Consider the following 22,391-nt stretch of genomic DNA (forward strand, 5'->3'; position numbering starts at 1 on the left):
AATAAAATTAAAAAACCACACAATTGGGAAAAAAATAACAAATAACAAAAATATGAAAAATTTTAAATAAAAAGATAAGTTTAAAACATTTTTGCCCTGGGCAGCCTAGGTCGATTACTGGAATTGACGTAGGCCGCCCACGACATAACTTTTTTGCACCAAGCAGCCTAGGTTGATTATGGGAATTGACTTGCCATCTAGGGTCATGGGGCCTCGGACCTGGGTGGGGCGGTGTTGTGCCGACCATGGCTGCGAAGGGCTGCAGGGCCTCGGGGCTAAGCGGGGTGGTGCTGCAAAGCCCCACCTGATCCAAGCTTGAGGCTCTGTGATCCTGGGTGGCCAAGGTTGAGTGGCAATTCGATTCCCGGAATGGACCTAGGCTGCCCAGGGCACAAAAATTGTGCCATGGGCGGCCTAGTTTGATTCCGAGAATTGACCTAGGCCGCTCGGGGAAAGTTTTTTTTTTTTTTTTTAATATAATTTTAATTATATATATATATATATATATATATATATATATATATATAGATAGATATATTTAATTGTGTGGTTTTTTTTAATTTTTAATTTCTGTTTTTTTTTTTAACTTTAAAAAGAAATTGTTTTTGATGTTAATATTAACTTTTAAAATTCTTTTTCTTAAATTATGTGTTTTTTCAAATATTTTTATTTATTTATTTTTTGATAATTTTTATTTTATTTTTTGTCTAAATTTTTAGTTTTTATCAGTTAATTCTATTTTTTTATATTTTATTTTTTTTGTCATGTTTTTAATTTTTTTTTATTTTTTTTTTACCAAGATGAAAATCACTAACATTTAAAGAAAAATGTTCATATTTGATACTTAAAGTGTCAAAAATATGCTCCAAAAAAAATGTGTATTCTCAATAAACACTCTTTAAAATTGGGTGATTTTTTTGCTACCTCAAAAAAACAAGTAGTCAGTAATTTTCTTGTTTGATCGATAACTATGTTTGAATCATTTTAGGCAATATTTACTTAAAGCACATACAACTATATTCATACCTCACCCAACAGTAAGTACACTTCTTGTACAACAAGTGTTAGATGAGAAAAGGGCCAACTAGGTGACATGTCTTCAAGAATACGATTTGGAGTTCAAGCCAGTTCATACTATAAAGGGTCAATCCCTATACAAACTAGCAATCGAAGCAAGGGATGCTTCCAAACAAGACCTTTAGGATGGGAGTAGGAAATAGAAATGTACAATATTGATCACGTTCCACATTCCACATCCATAATGCATTGGTACGCAAATCTACCATAGTTTTTGGAGAATGGCATCTTGCCCTCGCACTTACTGAACAAACAACAAATGAAAATTTGTTTAAAGGATCTATCATATCAATTGGTCCATGGAGTGTTTTTTGGAAGCATTGCAACAAAGTCATGTTAAGGTACCTTGAGCCCCAAGATATGGAAAATCTACTCAAAGATTTACACGATGGACTGAAAGGTGGCCACTATGCGGGCGACACTACAACACACAAAGTTACAAGGGCCAATTATTATTGGCCCACTCTTTTCAAATATGTGCTACCTATGTCCACAAGTGCTAAGCTTGTCAAAAATGTATTGGTCTTGATCAGAGGTTAGTCACCCCACTGCTCCTAGTAGGAGTCGAAGAACCATTCCAACAGTGGGGCCTTGATGTTATTGGAGAGATTTTCCCACACTCATCGAAGCAACACTAATATATCCTCAAAGCTACATATTACTTTACTTGGTGAGAAGAGGAAGTTCCTCTTAGACAAGTAAATGACAAGGAAGTCATTCACTTTTTAATTTGGAACATCATAACCAGGATTGGCATTCCTACATCACTAGTCTTTGATAATGCAACATATTTTTCATCGTTAAGAATTTATGAATTTGCATTGGAAAATGGGATTGTTGTAAAACATGCATCTAATTATTATCCCCATGGAAATGGTCTTCGCTGAATCAACAACTAAAAATCTATTCACATAATTAGAAAGATGATTTTCTCTCAACAGAAAAACTAGCATACTTCGTTGACTAAAGCTCTTTGGGTCGAACATGTAACTCCAAATCCTTATCTAAAAACCTCGTCATACTTTCTAGTGTACGGTAAAGAAGCTACCTTGCCATGGAACTTGAATCTCCCAGCCTTGCAGCTCCCCATGAGTTACAATGAAAACCTTTCCTACTAGTTTAAAACAGGATAGATACTTTACTCAAACTCGAGGAAGAGAGGATCAAAGCCAAAGACTGCATCATAACCCTATAAAGTGTTGGTTTTACAAAAAATATACATGGACAAAGAGCTTTGATGTGGGTGACCTAGGTCCGAAATGGGATAAACCCCATGAAGACAAAGGTAAATACACTAAGTTCCAACCATTGTGGATTGGACCATGTTGGGCGTGGAATCCCACCCAAGGCATGGTTTGGGGCTTAAAGCCCAAGTTTTGACTAAGTCCATCGTAAAGACTCCGCGAATTATGGGCACAGAGTGTGAAGTAATAATGGAGTCATAGGGTTTTCCACCCTTGTTTTCATAATGTAATGTCGGTTTGAAAGATCTAACCATGGTCGGCGCCAATGTGATTGTATAGATAGAGCGAGGCTCTAAGTGTAGAGAGGGAAATGAAGCATGATGAATCTAATAAATTGAAGAAGCATTGAGTCTAAGTGTAAATCATGTCTTTGGGTCGTAGAGTAGGAGAAGGCTCTGCAGTTGAGTGCACAGAGGCCTAGTAGTCTGCAGTTGAGTGCGAAACCCATGCAGCTGAGTGCGCAGGGTAGGTCGAGTCTATAACCATGGGAAGAATTAATAAAAGAGAAGTTTTACCATATTTCTATGTATATTTTCTTGTTTTATGTATTATTGGGTATGAATTGCAAGTTTACTGTTTATTTGCTACGTGAACTCATATGAATGTGTTGAATATCTAAATATAATACAAGGTATCTGTTTATGCGAAGATAACTAAATGTTATAAGAAGATAGGTAAAGATCTCAGGTGTGACTTAGGGAAACAGTGCAGATTGCTGCTCCAACAGCACGAAAGCCCCACAGCCCCTGGTTAGGATTGCGCAAAGGTGAATATATTAGGACGCGAAGGCTGGGGAAGTATGCGAAGTAACCTGTGTGAAGAGACTCTCAGTTAGACCAAATCAACCCCTCAGACATCTCAAGGGTGTGGAAACTTGGCTCCAACACCCCCCATACTACTTTGGGTGAGACCTCAGTCCCGCTCTGCGAACTGTTGTCGAAAGGGCCAGTAGTATAGGGATTTGTTTCACTAATTAACTTTGAACCTAGGTTAGGCCCCTACAAGCCAACAAATGGTTCCGTTGTCGGGACCGTGATCTGCATAGAGATGTCTAATGTCATATCACTGGAATCCAACTAAGAAAGAAATTGAAGATTGGTTGGATAAGAAGATTCACGAGTTTGTGGCGCAGGAGAACAGGAATTCGTGACCATCAAAAGAAGAGTGGCTAGACTGCTACCTATACACAAGGATCCACAAAAATTTCTTCGTGTCTTTCCCTACTGAGCTATACAAGTGGATCACGAAGCTAGAAAATAACCAAGGAAGGTGCAAACTCGACAGACCTATTGTGTGGACTCCAGAATTGGTGCGCAAATTGGAAGCATCAGAGGATAAGTTTGCACGTGCTGTTGATGACTGGTTCGATCGAATTATAGGAGGATTCATTACTGAATTCGCGGTGGATACTTCAGTCAGCTATAGCGATGCTTCCTCAAAGGACTGCAAGGTAAGTACGTTAAGTCTTTGAACACTTGGATTAAAATTCTACTGTGTGAAAAGTGGGTTATGTGAATACATTGATGTTTGGGGCTACACAAAGTGGGATAATTTATAAAAACAAAGGTAGTGCAGAGCTAGAAACTAGCCCCTTGATTTCACCTCCGCGAGGGAACGAGGAAGAGCTCGCGAAGGTCTCACCAAGAAGTGTGATCAATTTGATAAGGCAGAGGGTTCCACGTATACCACCCCTACCCACACCACCGCCAGTGTCACCATATTCACCCCCATCATCGCCCATACCACCTCTACCACCACCGCAAACCAATATGGCAAGTGCGATAAAGTTGCCAGTGTTCAAGGGAGTAGGAAATGAAGATCCGAACCAGTTTTGGTTCATGATAAAGGCTGTATTGGAAGCGTAGGGAGTCATGGATGACAATATAAAGAAAGAAACATTGGTCAGTGCTCTGCAGGATCGCGCACTGCCCTGGTACATTAAGCATTCTAATGACAATCCAAATGCAGGGATCGCAGACATCCAAACTGCACTAAATAGATAATTTAGCAAACCGAAGTCAGAGGCGTAGTCAATCATTGGGTTCAAAGAGATCACAATACTAACAGGTGAGACTCCTTGGGATTTGGATCAGATACTGAAGTGTACAATTCACGAAGCTAACATGACTTTGATGGATGGACAACACCACGAATGGTTTGTAGCATCACTAATGCCACATTTAAGGAATGTGCTGTCACAACAGAGGCTAACAACTCAGGCTGAGGCCTTGGAGATCGCGATGAGACTACATGAGACCCCGATACAGGATCCTAACTTGGGATTTCAGTAAATCCACACGTAGTTGAAAAAATTGTGCCTTGAGATGCAGAGCCTGAAACAAGACAGGACAGCTCGCCTTGAAGTACGCAACGAGGTATGGTGTGTTAAATGTAAGGGTTAGGGTCATGAAAAGAACCACTGCCATTAAGATTGGAGGACCAAGCAAGACCTAGCATGGTGCCTGCATTATGGTGCAAAATTTGTCAAATAGGGGGAAAGCATGCTATAAACAACTTCCATTTATTGCATAAGTACACACATAGTTCGCAACATTTGTTCTATAATTTCTGTAGGTCAGTAGGACATGATGAGCACACCTGTAGAAGCTATGAGATGATGATGGATAGGACTCCCACCTACAGAGTTCAGGCCAAAACGCAGCCCCTTGACCAGAACGCAGGGATGGCGCAAACCAGAATTCAGGGGCACGAACGAGGCTGAGGTGAAGGAGGACCTGGAAGAGGTCATGGACAGCGGATATGTTACAATTGCAGAGGGCCAGGGCACTATGCTCGTGATTGTATGAATCTGACGTGTCCATCATGCTTGTATTGTACATTGTTTGATCATGAGATGGAGGATTGTCCCACACTAATAGCAAGGCTGTGCGACAAGGGAGCGCTCCAACCTCCCCTGACTCAAAACCTACAAATGATGAGGTATGAGCCACGTGAGGAAGACCCTAATGTGAACATTGTGCTTCGAAGTGGAATTACGACTAGGGATGACAAAGGCAAGCAACCTAAAGATAGTACTTGGGTTCACAAAGCTCCAATGAAAGACCAGATTTTGATTTGGAGCACACTAAGGAAACCTTCATGCAAGAAAGGAAGAGCTTCGCTGATGCCTCCACTTTAGGAAGAAAAGATAGATTGGAGCTATAAATGGACCCATCGGTGCTCACGATTTCCTTGGAAACATGGATGAAGCTGCTGCGTGACATCAAGGTTGTAAAGGGATTGCAGGAACTCATAAATAGATGTGTTGGGACCACACTAGGAGAACCGCGCGTAGTCCAGAAGGTTGGAAAGCATGCGATAAGGGTAGGAAGATAAATGAGGTTTGTTAGTGTTAGTATCTGCATACTTCCATCAGGGATCAAATCTACTCTTTACATTTTCATTTTAGGTGTCTCATATTGAATTTTTGGATCATTCCATTAGGTCATGTCAAAATGATCCCCTGATGGTTGTCTTCTTCTCAGAAAATCAAAATATCCCTCATAAGGTATATTTGCTAACCCATCTCCATGTTTCAATTATGATGTTTTTAGGGTCAAGGCAGTTGTGTTTTCATTAGGTCTTAGGGTTCATTTCCAAGGTCAGAAGCATGGTTTCAAGTGTAAATAAAGGGCAGCAAAAGTATGAAGATGACCAATAAACAAAGAATGATTTCTAGTAAGTCATGGCTATTGTGCAAAGATCTTGTGTCACTAATGTAATTTTCATCTCAAAAACCATGCTTTTGAGATGAAGACATAGTATTTTTGTTGATTTATATTTCTTGATGTACGTTAAGTCATTCTGTGTAATAAGCATTCCTAGCTATCCTAAGAATTTCTCCTTGCTACAAGCAAATGAAACCATTGAAGAAATCAATTCAATCAGAGCATCATCCACCTAAAAAGAGACAAAGAAGGAAAAGCAATAAATAGAGATTTCAAGACAAAGAAAAAGTTCCAAAACATTAGAAAGTGGGTTTTTTTAAAGAAAAATCAAAATCAACCTCTATATAAGATGTCAAATTCCTTTTCCAAATTCATCACATTCATTTGGCAAAGAGAAGGAAGAGCATTGAAGGAGAGAGGGGAGTTAAATCTAGTTGGTTGCTGAATAGAGAAGAGGCGTTGTGCATAGGGTAGGAGGCACTGCGCACAAAGCAGTTTGAGGAGGTGTTGCGCACAGAGGCCAGAGCGCTACTCATAGGGATGGAGCACTACGCATAGGGTATTTTCTCCAGTGCAAACTTTAACAGCATTGTGCATAGAGCCAGAACGCTGTGCATAGGACCAGTGAGCGCCAAAACATCATCCCAACTATCCAAATCGTGTTTTTTGCCATCTAGGACTTCTAAACAAGTAATTTCAATCCTTGAGCTATCCTCCTGGCATTAAGTTCATAATTTTTAAGTTAATTTTCTATTTCAAATTTCAAACCCTATATTGCCTATAAATCCCTTCACCTATCCCTCATACCCTAATTCCCTCATACAAATCCCTCCAATTATCCCTTATACCCTAATCCCCAAAACAAAATTCTAAAACCCTATTTACTAAATAGCCCCTACCAAAGAAAAAATATCCTCCTTCTCATTCTCATATCATATATATTCTATCATACATTGCATAAGCTCATCTCCCCTTTCCCTATCCCTATTCACCATAACTCACTCTTTGATTACCTTCCCTAGGGTTACAAAGCTTCAAAATTCAAAAAACATGGACAAAGAGGATAGAGATTATGAGGAGGAGGAAAACAGTGGTAGTGAACATTTGGGAGATGAATCTCAGCATCAGAGAAAACCACATAAGGGAGCCAGAATCATCAAAGAGGAACCATCAAACATCAGAGAGTTACAAGCTTCTCATATGACTACCTCTTATTTCAAGAATCTAGGGTGTTATGAGTTTTGTGAGGAGGTGGAAAGAGTTCAACGTCATCCTTAGCTGACCAAGATTTTTGTAGCCGATCTCCGTGATAACAAGGTAACTCTTGCTGGGGTGAAATTTATAGTTTCATCCTCCATCATTGCTGATGCTACAAGGATTCCAAATGTGGGGGAAAAATGGTATAAGGCACAAGATTTGGATGAGCACTACTATGAGCCATACATCAAATCTAGGTATAGAAATGAAACGAAGAAGACCTTTCCTCTCAGGTTCCTTGAAGACAAGTATGCCCCTATGATGAGGATCATTATGAAGTATTTTACATGTGAGGGTAGATTTTCTAGATTGTACACCTATCACATTAGGCTTCTTATGCATTTCACAAGTGAAAATGTTGAACATCCCGTATTTCTTATTCAGGAACATTAAGAAGATGGCCTACATTGTATAGAAAAAGCCTTACCCCCAGCAGATGTGTAGTATCTATCACTATTCCTTGATTAAGATGAGTGTACTACATCATCTCAACCTCCTCAATATCTCTTGGGATACATTTATCGCCAATGACATCTTCAATGGTCCTCAGATTCGTCCACCGGTGCCTCAAGAAGCAAAAATGCCTGCCAGCAGTGCCAAAGTAAACAAAGATGAGAAGGTTAAAGAGACTAAAGCTGTTGAGGAGCCAGAAGCCTACAAGAAATGTCAGAGAGGGGCTAGAAAATTTTTTGTAGCAAACAGGCAAGTGTTTACTCCACTTAATGTGGAAGGGGCCTTGCCTTCTTCATAAGCTCGTACACAAATGCTTGCTCCACAAAATGCGTAAGGGGATTTGCCTTCTTCATCGACACAACAGGTACAACAGGTGCAACAGCTGCATAAAGGGAAGGAAAAGATGCTGGAGGAAAGCCTTGATGATGAGGAGGAAAGGGAATTTGATTTGATGGAAGATTATGAACCAGAACAGCCACACATCCATCATGGCATTGAGGTAGTTGAGTTGAAGGCTGAAGATGAGGCAACAAACAAAAACATAACCATAAGGGAAAAATATGCATAGATCCAAGCACTGATGGAAAAGTTGGCGAGAGCTAAGTATGTGATTTCATACCTTGAGCTAGAGAACAAGAAGCTAAGTGACAAACAAGTCCTCATGGAGTTGGAACTTATCAAAGCAAAGAGGCAAAGTGACAAGGGCAAGTTAGTAATGCAGGAGGAAGAAACACCAGTTACCTTGACTGCAAAGCAAAGAATTGAGAAGGAAATTGAGAAGGATAGAGAAACTTGGCTTGATAGAGTCAACTTGCATTTGGAGAATCTTCTACAAAAGGCCAATAGGGACAATCGAATCATTAGGCATTTGTCTCGCCATTACATGACCCGAAAGAAGATTTGCAACATAAGGGTCAAGCAAATGAAGACAAGGCTAAAACAAGCACTCAAATGAAAAAAGGAGGGCGATAGGCTTAGGTTGCTTGCTGAATATTCCTTGGCTAACCAAGATACTTAATGGTGGTGTTTTCCACAAATTTTGAGCAAGTTTTGAAGAAAATTTGCCTTTTTAAGAATTTGGTAGTTTTTGACACAAAAATTTTGGCTCTATGCACTTTTCCTAGGGACCTTCAATGAGGAAATGGTCAGCATTTTTAGATTCCCAATGATGAGTACATGCACCTTGTGCATTTGCTAAGCTTTTAGAGTAGAACTAGTCAACAAAAAGGTCAAAAAACACCCTAAAAATGACCTTTCTGCCCTCTTTTGGACACACAGAAGCAATCTTGGGAGAATCAGTTTGTTAGGGGTCAATGAAATTCAAATGAAACAATTAAAGATGTTATAGAAAGCAGACTTGAAGAGCTTTCCGATGAGATATCTTGAGCCCAATTTGGACACTGGGAAGACCTCCAAAATGGTCTTGCAAAACGTGCTGCGCATAGAGCTTGGGCACCGCGCATAGGACAAAAAATTGTGTTGGGTCTCCATTTCACTGTGCCTTGATTGTGATTTTGAGTTTCCTCTCATGGATGGTGTTTTACTGATGTAAATGGTAACTAGGCATGTAAATAGGATGGATAATAGTTACTAGGAGGTAGATTCATTAGATTAAAAATCATCTTGAGGACAAATGAATTAGTTTCCTCCCTTTTAGAGGCAAGTTGTTAGGTTGCCTAGATTCCAGTTTCTTGTTCAGTTTTTGATGGATTAGTTCCTCATCCTTAGGAATTTGACCCCTAAGGTTGGGAGGAGGTTGAATAAATGTCTATATATTCTTCTTCTTTCTCATTGTAAAGGGTTGGACTTAGCTGGATGCTCATGCTTTGAGTAGACACCATTTTGTATCAGTGTTAGCAGGAGATTAATGAAAATTTTCAGCTATTTCTTTGGGATCCATGTGGTATGATATTTTAGTTTTTCTTATGTTTTCATGTGTTAAAATGTATTTTTGACTCCATTTCATCATTTCATACTCTTTATGTTTTCAAGTTGATAGGTAGAACCCATAATACTTATGCTTTATTTTGGGAAAGTATTCACAGTATGTGTTTTCTTCAGTTTAGGAAGAATCCATGTTGCTCACATGCTCTTTCTAGCTCCTCAGATGTCTTGAAGCACCTCACCCATCAAACCCTAGAGTTTTGAGCCTTGTGCCTACCTTGCCCCATCGAAACCCTGCAATTTTGACCTAATTTCCTTGCACAAACTGTCTGACTCCTCCTAATCCAGCAAAACCCTTCAAAAGCAAATCAAACCTTGTGTTACTATACCTAACCTAATATCATTTTCTTGATCCAGTCATCTTGGCTAATATCCTTACGAAGAGAGCCCTCTCCTGGCCTAGTAGCTACTTTCCTAAGCGTGGTTTGTGGTTACCCTGGCATTGCCTTCCTTCAGCCTAAAGTTTAATCTAGGTGATAACAAGGTTGACTGTGCAGATTAGGGAATATGAGATGGACCAAGTGATTTTGGACCTAGGATCGGGCGCGAACGTTTTTCTGAGGCATACATGGGAGCACATGGGAAGGACTACATTGCAATGGTTTCCTATCCAACTACGGATGGCGAACTAGAAAAATATCCTAACTATGGGAATATTGCAGGGAATCACCGTGGACATTGAAGGAGAAAGCGCGTTGATAGATTTTGAAGTGATAGAGATTGTTGATGATAGAAATCTGTACCCTGTGCTATTAGGGATAGATTTGGACACTAACATGAATGGGGTGATAAATCTGCATAAGCACAAGATGATTTTTGAGAAAAAGTCTCTGCGCATAGTTGTATCTTTGGACCCTGCAGAAGGATAGCGCTACACGGAGCCAGTGCTCGACTATGAAAGCGACGACAACTTGGATTGCATCTAGAAGATAACCATGCAAGAGAAAGACTGGGTGAATCCCACCACGGATGGACGAATCTCATGGGAGCATGAAAGCTCCTATACCTCAGATTTTGACAAGGAGATAGAGTGATGGTAGAACCGGTTACACGAGGTAACCACGTTGAACTGTAACATGATGATGAGATCATTGTGTTGCGTATCGACAGAGGTAAGGGATCTACCTACGTATGATGGGTTAAGTGAGGTAGATTCTTTCCTGAACAGATTCACAAGAGAGGTGTCGGAACAACAACGTTTTGAAGCTTTGAAATGGGTGCTATGCGCTATGCCTGCGAGGTGGTGCGGTATGCACCAAGGAAGTTTTGAGGACTAGAGCAAATGTAGGAGAATGATGCGCATACGGTTTGGGAAGCCTCAAATGTGATTAACAGACAAGATTTTTGGACGGAATGATCCACACGCACACCTGTCTAGATGGATACAGGCATATTTTAAAATACCTGCTCTGTTGCACACAGACTTCGTGTTAGGAGACACGGTCAGTAAGCATGTGCGGTCGAGGCAATTGCATGAACGACCCCTCCAGTTGGAACAATGGAGTATGGAAGGAATGAGTGTGCCAGAGGTTATCCACGTAGAAGCCTTTAACGAAGTAAGTGAAGAATTGAACAAGGTATATGATGCGTAGCAGACTGATTGGGACCTGAGCGTACCAGCAGTTCTATGGGCTTGTTAGCTCTGCTATATAACATCAATGTTCTAAAGGTTGGAAGCAAACTTGGCCCCTAGTTGCGCTCGAAGAAGGATATAAACGGTTTCCCTCCCCTTCTCTATTACTTCTCTCACCCTCCTGCCATCTCCATTTGTCATGCTTTTTGGTTAAAAATCATATAAAGCGCCCTCGCTCTTAAGCCCCGAGTGCTGAAACCTATACCCCATATAACTACGTGCCTTCACAAACTACCACTGCCGTGACCTCAACCATTGCTCTCCGCCACCCCCGATCCAACGTTTCCCTATCACATCCAACAAAATCTGCATGATTTAAACCCCACTGTCCAATCATCTCTGACGCAATTGGATGGCATTCGCTCTCCCCGCGCCCGCGAAGTGATAGCATGTTAACACGCAATGGAGGGTGGTTTTCGTCCTTTCCTCGCCACCACGCATCACCCTCTGAGTGGTATCACACGCCGTTGTACCTTTACCACCCAACCCCCAACGCTGGTGTGATCAATACCACTTACTGTTGAAACCGCTATTCTCGCTTGTTAACTCCCGTGTGTCTCCTCCACCCGATGACTGTTGGATCTGCCCATTCGAGATCCAACGGCCCATGTTCATTCCGCCCTGCTTTCCCAATAGTCCCCGCCGAGCGATCCACGCTGTCTATCTGCTTGATCCGACGGCTGATTTCCCTCCTCTGTCCTGCTTGTACATTCGCCATGCAGTCCACTTGCCCTGACCATTCCGTGCGCCCGAAGGACGAAGACGACCATCTACTAGTACCTGGTGCATTTCCTCCTCAACAACCACATTCAACAGATTGTATGCCCGAGAAGAAGAAGGATAAGGCTCGAGCAGATAACTTCATTCAACAGGTATGGGATTTCATCCTATACGACACTCCACCTGCCCGAGAGTATAGCAAAGCATAGGAAAGGATCAAATTCATCCGCTACAGCAAGCGATCGCACTAGAAACTCCATCACGCAGTTAAAGCAGTTGGTGGTAAATTATGACCCCTCCATATCTAGAATGGCCGAGTGCCTTTGTAATGAAACTCTATATATACCCAGAAAGCAAATGTAATCAAAGTTGATGGTTGTTGTTTTGATGTAAGGTTCAACTTCTGGAAACCATAACTACTTTGATACTTGCAGCATCTCATCTTCATTTTTAGCAAATACAAGCTTCTTTTTCTATTAATTGCTCACTTTCCATTTCTATTATGTTCTAGGTTGTGCCTGTTATGAAGTTTTCTTGAACTCTTGATGTTTAGCATTAGAGGAGCTGTCATCCTACCTCTGTGTTAAAATCTTGTATGTATTAGTGAATGTGTTATTCAGGTTTCTTTTCACTTAATGCCAGAGAGTTGTCATCCTGTCTGTGCATTAGGGAATTAGATTTGCAGACCTCTTTACTGGTTGCAGCTGGCCATCACAAGGTCTTGTGCATCTGCTGGTGTGGTCAGTATTCTCCATATTCACCCAATCCTTAAACTGTGAGTAATTGGTGGTCTAAAGCCTTGTAGTCTGGGGGTGTTCACGCATGTCTGGAGTCAAGAAAAGTAGGAGTGGTTATCTGGCTTGAACAAGCATCATTCCTTCCATTCATCCATTTGCAACATTAAGTTGAATTTGTAATGTCCCGAGCATCTCCGAGCTACAACCTAGGAGAGTTTCTTGGGGTGATAACATGGCTTATAGGACCACGTGAAAGAGATTGATGGATCAAAGGCCTTCGAGGCTGGAGTATGGCATGAATGTTGTAATCCCCATAGAATATAAAATGCCTAGTTCATGCATAGCAACACTGGTAGATACGACGGCTCGTGGAACCTTGGAAGAAGGCTCACGTAGCTGAACGGAGTGGAAAGCTTGGGACCTGAGGAAGAAATCTGACAAGGTGATCTTAGGCTCCAAGAACTTATGTAAGAAAGGGTGTGATTAAGGGAGAAAAGTGCTTTGGTGGAAGCGGAAGTCAAGAAGCTTGAGGACGAAATAAAGAAATAATTTCTCGATAAGAAAACCAGGGTGATAAAACAGGGTACGCACGATCACGTTGACGAATTTGGGGACTATCACCGAGATTTGATCAACATGATGCCTTGGCTTGAACCACATATTACTAAACGAATCACCCATGGTGGCGCACTACAGATGATAAAATGCATGATGCAGCCAGTAACAATAAAAGGTGGATGCTTTCCAGGAAAAGTGAGGGATGACCGGTTGAAACCCTATACAGGTGGCACGACCACCTGACTAGCCGTGTGAAGTACAGTTTTAGCACTCTAGGCAGTTGAAAGAAGGAACGAGACTATAAACTACTCTGTCGAGAGCTGCATGATGTTGGAGCTGCACGCAGGAGTACAGGGTCACAAGGTCCGCGACCGCGCAAGGGGGGTTGCGCTGCCGTGCGGGTTGGCTGGAAAGTGACCATTGTAGTCACTATTCACGATGGGATGCTTTACTTAAGACCAAATGAAGTGGCCGGAAGGCATTTAATATGCGCTTTATGGGTGAGATTTGGGAAAATCTGCTACCAAGGGAGCATTAATGAACCGGATTTTGGGGGGAGCAGTCGAATTCAAATTCAAAAGACGCTATAAATTAAAAAGGGTTGCCCAGCAAACAACACTTGGTCATTTGAGAATTGAGCTATTGTATGCCCCACGTATTTTGAGCCGAGACCTGTTTTCCCTATGTAGAGCATTGATTGAGCCCCTGATTGAGCAACTAAGAGATTTCTGGATGAGCAAGATGGTAGCATCTGAGGAAGCCAGGGAAATTGTAGAGATGATTGCCATAGAGTCCGCATAGGCCCTGACTATGGAAGATGCCCCTCGAGGCACTGGGATTGTTGTGGAAATCCCTAAATCGCCATGCACATTGAGGCCAAAGAAATATAAACAACTAATGATTTCGGTACGTGTGTACCAGCGAAACCCGCTGCACACTAGACTGACGATGGAGGAAAAAAGAAAAGCAGTTAACCTAGAAACCGACGAGGAGGAAGAAGACCTGGAATACCTCATAATTGAAGAAGACAAGGACGAGGGAATTGAGGCAGAAGCCAAGCCTGCGCACCCTCCAACAAAACTGCCTACATATATCCCCCCATAGAAGGGGAAGGCAAAAGTGCCCAAGGACATTAATGAGAGAAAGAGCTCTCTCCAGACTCCACTCCTCCTAGATGCCATCATCTTTGAGGGCATGCACCTGGGATGGTTCCAAACTTGAATTTTGAAGATTGGGATCTCGTTGACCACGAGAAATTCCCTCACCTAGAGACCGTGTAGCTCATGAAGCCCAAGCAGAACACTGCAACGGGGGTTATAGAATTGGAGCCGCGAAAGTGGTTATGTGGAGTGGAAAAGTCAGGGTTATTAAACCTACTCTGGGTGCCTCATTTCCATCGCACCCCAGTAACGATCTTCGTCTTCAGGCAGCTGCCCTGCCTGGTGCATGGTGGGTGCTTTTGGTTGGAGGAGCCCATCCCCAACACGGACCACTTAATCCATTGCATTACTGGGCTCCCATGTAAAGGAGAGGACCACAAAGACATCTTGGAGGGGAAGAGCAGCGATTTGGCCATCACGGAGGCCATGAAGAAGAAATACATGTTGGAAATAATACTGAGAGGGGGGGTGAATCAGTATTATCAAATAAATCTTCCTTATTTGTTCTTTGAATTATTTTTGCATGTCAGTACCATAAATTGATGAGCATGAACAAAGAAAACAGATAGTCACACCAAAGAACACAAGATGTAAGGTGGAAAACCAATGTGGGTGAAAACCACCTGCTGCAATATGTCTCTATCTTCTTTCAAATTAGAAACTCCTTTTACAATGTTTTTGTACTGGTGCAGTCCTTTACCAGTACGCAGGCTGCAACCTGCAGAGAGCTACAACTCTCTCTCTCGTTTTCCAGTCTCTCCTGGAAGGGAGCTACAACCCCCTACTTCTTTTCTTACAAGGACCACTTTTCATAAAGCATCAAATGATCATCAAGTATAAGAAAATCACCCAGTCAACTGTAGTAATCAGATCAACAATAATAGAACCAAACCCAGAACACCTTATCAACAGAAAAATACAGCCAAACAAAATGTCTTAAGACAGATACGCAGTTCTTCTTTCTCTGGTCTGCGTGCGTACGCACTTCACCTTCTGCTCTCCTGCGTATACCTACAGAGACCCTTCTGCCGTACTGCGTGTCCACGCACTGTTTCTTCAACCACGCTGCTTACTGTTACTGCAGGTACGCAACCAGAGACACTATTGCGCCGCGTACTATTGCTGAAAGTACGCGCCCAGAGATACTATCGCGCCGCGTACAGTTACTGTGCGTACACACCTGAACCTTCGTCGCTCTGCATACCCACGCAGTTCTCCTGTTTCTGCTCTGCGTACCCACGTAGATCTCCTGTTTCTGCTCTGCGTACCCATGTAGATCTCCTGTTTCTGCTCTGCGTACCCACGCAGATCTTCTGTTAAACACCTGCGTACTTCTGATTAGGGCCAAATAGGCAGTCCACCAAAGTGGCACAGATGCTCAGATGCCCAGATCTGATCATGCGCTCGAGAGATCACCCTTCACAGATTCACTTTCAACTTCATATAGATCAAGCTTTTAAGACCATAACACAATATTTCAGATCTTAAGATATTCAATTGCAAAAGATGCTTAGTCAAGTGATCTCCTTTGCTTTATATAGGCAAGCTCTTCCTAAAATCATGGATCAATACCACGAGCCAAAACCATAGTAACACAAATACCGTCGGCTAAATACCAAACGTTAAACATAAGAAACCCCACATGTGCTTTTCTCTGCCTTGAAATGAGTGCACTGGGGGTACGCACCTCCTGAACAGCTGACCTGCGAGTCGGGCCGCGCTCCCTTCATGGTGTACCTGCGGGTACGCACCTTCTAAACTGATCTCCTGCGTACTTCTTAATTTTCAACATATTGAGAGCCTTGCCAATATTGAGAGCCTTGCCACGGGTGTTGCCATCAAGTACAACATCTGTAACATATAGCCGTACCAGAAACATAATGCCAACAATCTCCCCCTTTGGACTTGATGGCAACCTCAAAAACTACTTCATTCTCCCCCTTTGACATCAAGGGCAAAGGGTTATGCTCCCCCTAAGAACATGCTCCCCCTGAATATGAACCAGATCTGCAACGAAGAACCATAATCCACCATGAAAGAGATAGAGACATATTGCAGCTACTTCCATGATCTCCTTCTGTACATCCTCCATAATGCCAACAATGCATTATATGCTCCCTGAACCTGTACCATCAATCTTCAACCAATCAGCCACCCAGCACATGTACGCATATACCCCAGATGAACCATGCGTACAACCATCAAACAAAAGAGTTTCAATAAGATGATGCATCAACAACCCCCAGCTTTTTGCTGAGGTATTCAAAAGTCTCCCTGGGCAATGGTTTGGTGAGAATATCAGAAACTTGTTCCTTAGAAGGAACATACTCCAATTTGACTTTCTGTTCAAGCACTTGTTCCCGGAGAAAATGATACTTGATTGGTATGTGCTTGGTTTTTGAATGCATGATAGGATTCTTTGAGATGCTGATTGCACTTGTGTTATCACATAAGATGGGGATAGGTGGTGTACAAGTGATTTGAAAATCCTGCAAAGTCTGCATCATCCAAAGGAGTTGAGTGCAACAAGATGCAGCAGCAACATATTCCGCTTCAGCTGTAGACAAGGCAATCGAACTCTGTTTCTTGCTGAACCAAGATACCAGTCTGGAACCCATAAAGAAGGCACCATCACTTGTGCTTTTCCTGTCATCCACCCTTCCGGCCCAATCTGCATCTGTATAAGCATGAAGTGTAAGATCTGTATCTCTAGGATACCATAAGCCATAATTTTGAGTCCCTTGAAGATATTTGAAAATTCTCTTCACTGCCTGAAGATGAGTCTCCTTCGGATTTGCCTGAAATCTTCCAACTATTCCAACTGCATGCATGATGTCCGGTCGGGTACCTGTCAAATAAAGTAAACTTCCAATCATAGATCTGTAGGTTGGTTGATGTACTGCTCTAGATTCATCATTTGCACTGAGGCTACATCCTGTGACCATGGGTGTACATACTGGTTTTGCATCTTCCATGCCATATTTTTTCAAAATCTGTTTGAGATACTTGGTTTGAGATAAAAAGATTCCTCCTTTCTTTTGTTGGATTTGCAAACCAAGGAAATATGTCAGTTCTCCCAGCAAGGACATTTCAAATTCTTTTTGTATGACCAAGGCAAAGCTTTGACTCATAGCTTCTTCATTGCTGCCAAAAATAATGTCATCTACATACACAACAAGTATTAGCAATTTGTCATTTTCAACTTTTATATAAATATTGCTATTTGCTGATCCTTTTGAAAAACCTTGTTGATGAAGGTATTTGTCCAAACGGTAGTACCAAGCCATTGGAGCTTGTTTGAGACCATAGAGAGCCTTTTTCAATCTGCATACAAGATTTGGATCATTTCCAAGGATGAACCCATCTGGCTGCTCAATGTATACTTCTTCTTCCAAGTCTCCATTCAAGAAGGCTGATTTCACGTCCATTTGAAATACTTTGAAGTTTTGAAAACTTGAGAGAGCAAGGAACATTCGGATGGCTTCAAGTCTTGCAACAGGAGCAAAGGTTTCTTCAAAGTCTATTCCTTCTTGCTGCGCATACCCTTTACAAACAAGTCTGGCTTTGTTTCTAATTACTTCTCCATTTTCATTCAATTTATTTTTGAAGACCCATTTTGTTCCGATAACATTCTTATCTTTTGGTCTAGGAACTAGCTCCCAAGTGTTGTTCTTTTCGATCTGCTCAAGTTCTTCATCCATTGCTTTCACCCAACATTCATCTTTGCATGCCTCTTTCACATTTTGTGGTTCAGTAGAGGAGAGTAATGCCAAATAGCTTGAAGCTTCTGCAACTGTTCTTCTTGTTTGTACACCTGCTTCTTTCTGACCCATAATCTGAGATTTTGGATGATTCTTATGAACATATCTGGATGGAGTCTTTTCTTCTATTCTTGTTTGCTCCTCTGGTTCTTCTTGAGGTTCTTCTTGAGGTTCTTCTTCTTCATCATTCTGTCGTTGAGGGTAGCCTTCATCTTCTTCGATGTCTTCATGATGTACTTGCCTAGGAATGTATCCCTTCTCATCAACCACTACATCAATGCTGTCAACAATTTTTCCAAGTCTTTTATTGTAGCATTTGTATGCTTTGCTATGTGGAGAGTAACCAAGAAGAATGCCTTCATCTGCTCTAGGTTCAAGTTTGCCAAGATGCTCATCAGTATTCTTGATATAGCATTTACTCCCAAAGATTTTGAAGTGCTTTACCGAAGGAGTCCTACCACTCCAGAGCTCATGAGGAGTTTGAGTGCTGTTCACCCGGACATTTGTTTTGTTGAGAATAACAACCGTAGCATGTGCAGCTTCACCCCAGAAAGTTGCGGGAGTTCCTGACTCATCAAGCATAGCATGAGCCATTTGTTGGATTGTTATGTTCATTCTTTCCACAACTCCATTTTGCTGAGAAGTTCTAGCTATAGAGAATTCTCTTCTTATCCCATGTTCTTCACAGAAATCGAAAAATTCATTTGAGGTAAATTCCCCACCTCTGTCGGATCTGAGGCACTTAATTTTGTTACTTGATTCATTTTCAACCAAGGCTTTGAAGGATTTGAATTTTTCGAATGCTTCATCTTTGTGCTTCATAAGTCCTAACCAGACAAACCTGGAGAAATCGTCAATGAATAATATCAAGTATTCTTCTCCTCGAGGTGTTCTTTTCCTGAAAGGACCGCATGTATCTATATGTACTAGCTCAAGAGGCATGCTAGCTGATCCTTCTTTCTCTGGAAAGTTAGTTCTGGTTTGTTTTCCAAACTGACATGATTTGCATATGGTGTTGTCAGGAATTTTGATATCTGGAAGATCGTGAACTGCCTGATATTTGCATGCTTTCCTTATTTGTGAAAAGCTTAGATGTCCCAACCTCCGATGCCATAACCAGTGCTCATCATCCTTGCTCAGATAGTATTGTTGTTGTCCTTCTTCAAATATGTACTGATTATTTGGAGTTCTTTTGCCTTTGATCACTGTTTTACCTGTATCAAGATCACGAACAAGACATCCATTTGATCTGAATATAACCTCGGTTCTTTGATCACACATCTGGCTGACACTTAGAAGATTATGCTTCAATCCATCAACATACAAAACATTTCCAGCCTTGACCTTTTCTTTTAACTGAGCAATGCCTTTTCCTTTTATAGTTGCAGGAGTATCATTTCCAAAAGACACTTTCTTTCCCTTTTCTAGAGCAGAATATGACTCAAGTTTTTCTTTATCACCTGTCATATGCTTCGAACATCCACTGTCAATGTACCATAGATTTTCCTGTCCCTCTGCATAAAATTCTATCCCACATCTTTCTGTTTGTGGTTCCTTTATTCTCCATGTTTTGGTGCTTGAGGCTTGTTCCTTTTTCTGCTGAAACCTGCTCCTGCATTCAGAATCTTCATGACCAAAGTTATTGCAAATAGAACATTCAACTTCATTTTCAAGAACCGAAAAGTTGTTATAGGTCCTTTTTGTAATCCCGGTCATACTTCTTTGTTTTTGAGCTTCCCTAGTCATGATCGTTTTATATGCAACCCATTGAGCTGCTTTGTGACCAAAGTTATGGCAAGAAAAGCATTGTCCATTGAAGAAACTTCTGCGGTTATCAAATCTACCAGCCAATTGATTGTAATTTCTATTGTCATCCATTCTTGAACCAAATTGAGAGGATTTTACCTGTGGCTGGTTGTAGCTTTTGTTCACCCTTAAGATGGATTGCCCTTGATAGTTTCTGTTTGCAATTCGTCCCTGCTTTACCTGATGGTCTTCATTGTGCTTTTGCTCATTTCTTCTTGCTGCATCAAGATAACTTTTTGAGGTGGATGCTTGAGAATTTTCTCCATTATAGCCCAGACCTGTCTTGTTTAGTGGAGACTGCTACACATTGATAATCTCATCCAAAGTTTCAGATCCTTTGACAAACTTAAGATTAATAGCTTTTGTTTTCTCAATCTCTTTTCTAAGACCAACAATTTCACCTTCTAATTTTTCAAGATGTTTTTCCTTTTCATCAATTTGAAATTGTAGAGTATCAATGATCATATTCTTTTCTTCTATACATCTCTTGAGTCTAGTAATTTCTTCATAAAGGTTATCCACATCTATATCATCCATATAATCATCATCTTCAAATGCCATTAACAATTTATATTCATTACCTCGTTCATCTTCATCACTGTTTGATAGACCATCACTATCTTCATGAGTGTAGTAGCTTTTCTTATTTGCACTCTGTTTCTTGTTCCATCTAGCAGGTTCCTTTCCTTTATCCTTATAAGGACATTTTGCAACATAATGACCTACTCTTCCACAAGCAAAGCATTTAAAAGGTAACTTACCTCTGAACCTTCCAGAACCCCTTTGAAGATTTCTGACAAAATTTGATTCTTCTTCCTCTTCTTCTGGGACGTGGCTTGCTTCATAATAATCTCCTTTGCCTGATGCCTTGAAAGCAGCTTCTCTTCTGTCAGATGGACCTCCCTTTCTCATTTCATAAGCAGTTAGAATTCCATGTAGCTGAGACATAGTAAGAATTCGTAGATTTTCCTTTTCTTCTATTGCAGATACTTTAGATTCAAACTTGGGGGACAATGATCTTAGAACCTTTTCAACCACAATAGCCTCTTTTATTTCTTCACCCAGATTTTTCATACAGTTAACAATCTCATCTACCCGAAGAAAATAGTTAGCCACACTTTCATCATTATACATCTTAAGAGTCTCATACTGAATCTTGAGAGTTTGAAGTTTAGCACGCTTTACCTGTTCATCTCCTTCATAGCTCGTGACAATTTTGTCCCATATTTCTTTTGCGGATTTATAGTGCATTACCTTCATGAATTCCGATTGGGATATACATCCTAATAGGGTACTGACTACTTTCGCATTTGTTTCATACTTATTTTTCTCGGCTGCATCTGTAGGAGTAGCTGAAGGAAAAGTGTAGCCTGTCTCTACGATGTCCCAAACTTCTGTACCAAGAGATTGAAGATAGGCAGTAACTCTTACCTTCCAATAATTGAAGTTTGTCCCATCAAAAACCGGTGGCCTGATTGATGCTTCTCTCTCGTAGTTGCTCATGATGAACGATCTACCTTCAAGCGATCAAGCTTCTCTGAAGGACCTGCTCTGATACCAATTGTTGGAAATAATACTGAGAGGGGGGGTGAATCAGTATTATCAAATAAATCTTCCTTATTTGTTCTTTGAATTATTTTTGCATGTCAGTACCATAAATTAATGAGCATGAACAAAGAAAACAGATAGTCACACCAAAGAACACAAGATGTAAGGTGGAAACCCAATGTGGGTGAAAACCACCTGCTGCAATATGTCTCTATCTTCTTTCAAATTAGAAACTCCTTTTACAATGGTTTTGTACTGGTGCAGTCCTTTACCAATACGCAGGCTGCAACCTGCAGAGAGCTACAACTCTCTCTCTCGTTTTCCAGTCTCTCCTGGAAGGGAGCTACAACCCCCTTCTTCTTTTCTTACAAGGACCACTTTTCATAAAGCATCAAATGATCATCAAGTATAAGAAAATCACCCAGTCAACTGTAGTAACCAGATCAACAATAATAGAACCAAACCCAGAACACCTTATCAACAGAAAAATACAGCCAAACAAAATGTCTTAAGACAGATACGCAGTTCTTCTTTCTCTGGTCTGCGTGCGTACGCACTTCACCTTTTGCTCCCCTGCGTATACCTGTAGAGACCCTTCTGCCGCACTGCGTGTCCACGCACTATTTCTTCAACCACGCTGCTTACTGTTACTGCAGGTACGCAACTAGAGACACTATTGCGCCGCGTACTATTGCTGAAAGTACGCGCCCAGAGATACTATCGCGCCGCGTACAGTTACTGTGCGTACGCACCTGAACCTTCGTCGCTCTGCGTACCGACGCAGTTCTCCTATTTCTGCTCTGCGTACCCACGCAGATCTCCTAT

At 41.3% G+C, this 22,391-nt stretch overlaps 1 pseudogene; it reads left to right on the forward strand.

Annotated features, from left to right (window-relative positions):
* The window catches only part of LOC149182456 (transmembrane 9 superfamily member 7-like), a 128,602-nt pseudogene that overhangs the window by 26,364 nt on the left and 79,847 nt on the right, over positions 1–22,391 (forward strand).

This window comes from Pinus tabuliformis, chromosome 3_2, assembly GCF_031772625.1.
Source record: "Pinus tabuliformis cultivar Carrire ecotype Pingquan chromosome 3_2, CPIR1, whole genome shotgun sequence".
In the NCBI taxonomy this organism is placed as follows: domain Eukaryota; kingdom Viridiplantae; phylum Streptophyta; class Pinopsida; order Pinales; family Pinaceae; genus Pinus; species Pinus tabuliformis.